The sequence below is a fragment of the Trachymyrmex septentrionalis genome, unplaced genomic scaffold, assembly GCF_001594115.1.
Source record: "Trachymyrmex septentrionalis isolate Tsep2-gDNA-1 unplaced genomic scaffold, Tsep1.0 scaffold13, whole genome shotgun sequence".
Lineage (NCBI taxonomy): Eukaryota > Metazoa > Arthropoda > Insecta > Hymenoptera > Formicidae > Trachymyrmex > Trachymyrmex septentrionalis.
This window is the reverse complement of record NW_017304438.1, coordinates 5,257,132-5,260,711: the sequence shown is the minus strand read 5'-3', so window position 1 is coordinate 5,260,711 and position 3,580 is coordinate 5,257,132. Positions and strand designations below refer to the sequence as shown.

Below are 3,580 nucleotides of genomic sequence, written 5' to 3'. Positions count from 1 at the left end.
TGGTAAGAAAGTAATTGTGGTTTTTACTGATAGATGTCTTTTAAAAATTCGCGATGACTTTTTACTACACCTAATATTTGAAAACATGATGAATTAACCAGTTTCCTAACAGATTTTTCAGGCTAGACAACAACTTTTACTCATTCTCGTTTTTCATCATTTCTCTATCAAATGAAAAAATGTTACTTTCTGAAGAAGCATTTTGCTTATTGTTTGTATGTGCACACCCATATTATAATATAAAAATTCAAAAATATATAGGTCATATAAATATATAGTCACATAAAATTAAATTCTACATAATGTTAAAATATTAATCTACTAAAAATTTACAAAAATAAAAAAATTATGTATTATTTCAAGAAAATTATCAGAAAATTTGATGTTAAAAACTTTTCCTAATCTTACTAAATAGAAATATAAACAAACATCTATTTATTTTTGAATAATTGACAAAATATTAGAAATTGTTTACTGTCCGTCTTGCAAAAATTAAAGTTCAGACTTCATCTTAAATTTTTTCACAAATTTCTTTTGCTTCCAAAATTTCTGGATCATATCATTGCTTTTTCCAATTGCTGGAATAGTCTGAATATCGATTTTTCCATTCAACCTGAATGTCTACTCCAAATGCTTGCAACAATAAGACTTTCGCACCGTTCTACTCGTAACGGAGAAACGAGATAACTTAGTACACAGCAAGATCGATGATGAATCATGCGTATGCATTCGAGATGTCAGCAGGCATGCACGCGTGGTACTCTTCACGACCATGACTACAATTTCTTGCAACGAGAGGTAATATAGGCTACAATATAAACTTGAGACACGATCGTAAGACGACCGCAGAATGTCTGCTGGCCTGCGATCTATGGTGCTTATGTAAAACATCGCATCATAAACTTCGTGTCACATACACGTTTTATTTACGTATTTATCATCGTCGTGAGATGAGCTATGATAGACTAGAATGATGCAGAGGACGATAAACGAATGCAGTAACCGAGAACTGAGAGTTTTCGCGGTCGTTTGCGGTTATCTACCATTTCTTAGTACGGTACATTTTGCGATCATGTACTATATGCTACTTTAGAACATTTGTGATACAATTACACCTTGCAACTTTTAAAATCATTATTTACTGATAGAAATTGATATGTATATGCCAGATTCTTTATAAGTAAACAATTTTAATAGGAATTCTTGAAAAAAAATTTATTATTCGTTTATTAAAAAGTAAAAAAATTCAGAAAGCTAAAAATAAAAAATTTTAAAATCCAAAAATGCGATAATTAAAAAAAGCAAAAATTATAATTATACAATAAATATTGAAAAATTTAGAGAAAAAAATAGGTGCTATTTTCAGTATATAAAAAAATTTGCAACAAAGTTGAAAATTGTATTTACATACGTTTACTATATTTTTCTATTTTTGTCATATCGCAAATAAAAAATCCATTAATAATATTGCAAAAACTTTTCTAACAAACACTTTGATAACAAAAAGTTTTTGCATTTGCTTTCGAGTGAAAGTACCTCGTACACAAATCTTTATGGAAATAGAAATCGAATTGGATGAAATTTCAATAGTTCCTTTCATTGATGAGAAAAGTCAATGTGTGAGCACAGTTCTCACGAAAGTAAACAATTTTTTAGTTACAGCTATTTTAAAAATCTAAAAATTATAAAACTCGATATTTTTATTTGGATTTTATATTTACTTTTAATTTCCGAATTAACATGTTTATACATCATACACAATCGTAGAAACTTACATATAGACATTTTATCTTATTTGATTTATTCTGGGAGTCACAATAAAAATAAACTTTTTTTTTCAATTTAAAAAAATGAATATTCTATAAGATTTACTGTTTAAGGTAAATTATTCAGATATTTATATGGTCCTTTTCACATAAATATATTAAAATATATGAAATGCTGCTGTTTCTATATTTCGCAAAATTTTAGATATTAAACATTTTAAAGAGAAATAAAAATTTTATCAAATTAATTAGCACTATGTCAGATAAAAAATTAGTTTCGCAGAACGCATAAATGCACATTAAAAACTTACTTTTTATCACTTTTTCTCTGAACACAAAGACGGTTATTATAATAAATTTTGGAACTATATTGCAATCAATTTCACGAAATATTCCTACACAATTTAGACGATTCTTGAAACTGTACATATATTTTGTAACATATAGTGTTTTTTATTTTATACTATTTATTACTTTTATTTAAAAAATTATTTTATTATATTTTTTACATTAGATAGTCATTCAATATAGTGCTAAAAATTTGTAAACAATTTATCACATAACAACGAAAATGTAGAGCATTTTTTCAAAAATTCAGAAACTGAAAAATAAGTATAAAATCATAATATATAATACTATTACACAGAGAAAAAAGAAAAAAATGTTTAGTATTTGCAACTATAATTATGATTATTACTGTTATAATCATAATAACAGTAACTGTATGTATAGTTCTAGCAACAAATGTATATAGTTGGCAATCTAAAATAACTACAATTATAGTTATTATAATCATAAAATAGTTGAATTTCGTGAATTTAATAATGTAATTTCAACTATTTTATGGTTATAATAATTATAATTAAATTGCACCGCGATACCAATTAACAAATCTATTTTTATCTCAAATTTGGGTTGTCTGTTTAGAATCAAAATAGAAACAATATAGAAATTCGCATTTCCTTTTTTTCATAAAATAAATTGTCATTCTTGTATGGAAATAGAATGGGAAATCCACATTTGTCCCAAGTAGATAAATCGCACTGCAAATTAGGAAATTTATCTATTTTTATCTCAAATTTGGATTTTCTGTTTAGAATCGGAATAGATCAGTGCAGAAATTCACATGGTTCTTTTTGTATCATTTAGTTAAAATTGCGGTTTTATACATATATGTATATGAAACAGAATGGAAAATCACATTTTTATATCTATTATGGAATTTATTGTATTCTAATAGAATAAAAAATAAAAATTGTATACATATATAAATATTGATTAATGATGTATGTAACTCTTTTTTATATTGCATAGAGTCACTAGGAGTAATTGTGATAGGGTTAACTATGGGAGTAAATGTGACGTACAATAATATTTGAATAAAAAATAAATTATTTTTATCAAACACATTGAAAGTTATCAACAATTATACTTTTTATGTTTGATAAAAATAACCTCAAAATTTATTTTTCATTCAAATGCATGTCACATTCATCTTCATTGTCACAATTTATTCCTAGTAACCCCACCTTTTATTTTTTTTTATTTTAGAATTAAATAATATTGTAATCGCAATATTATTTAAATTATACTTTAACTGTATTAGCACTATTTATATTTAGTATAATTATGTACTATACATTGATGTGTTTGATTAAAAAAGTGTATGAATTAATATAAAATTAATTTAGTAGACAGTATTATACGATTTATTTATAACCAATTTGTTGATTTATAATCAACAAGAAGTAACAATTTAATTGTAATCATTTTATTAATGTAATAAAGTAAACAAAATGTTCCACCAAATATTC

At 24.8% G+C, this 3,580-nt stretch overlaps 1 protein-coding gene across 1 annotated transcript in view; it reads left to right on the top strand.

Moving 5' to 3' along the window:
- The window catches only part of LOC108756804 (glutamate receptor ionotropic, kainate 2), a 147,279-nt gene that overhangs the window by 8,776 nt on the left and 134,923 nt on the right, over positions 1 to 3,580 (top strand). The gene's annotated exons all lie outside the window — the stretch shown is intronic.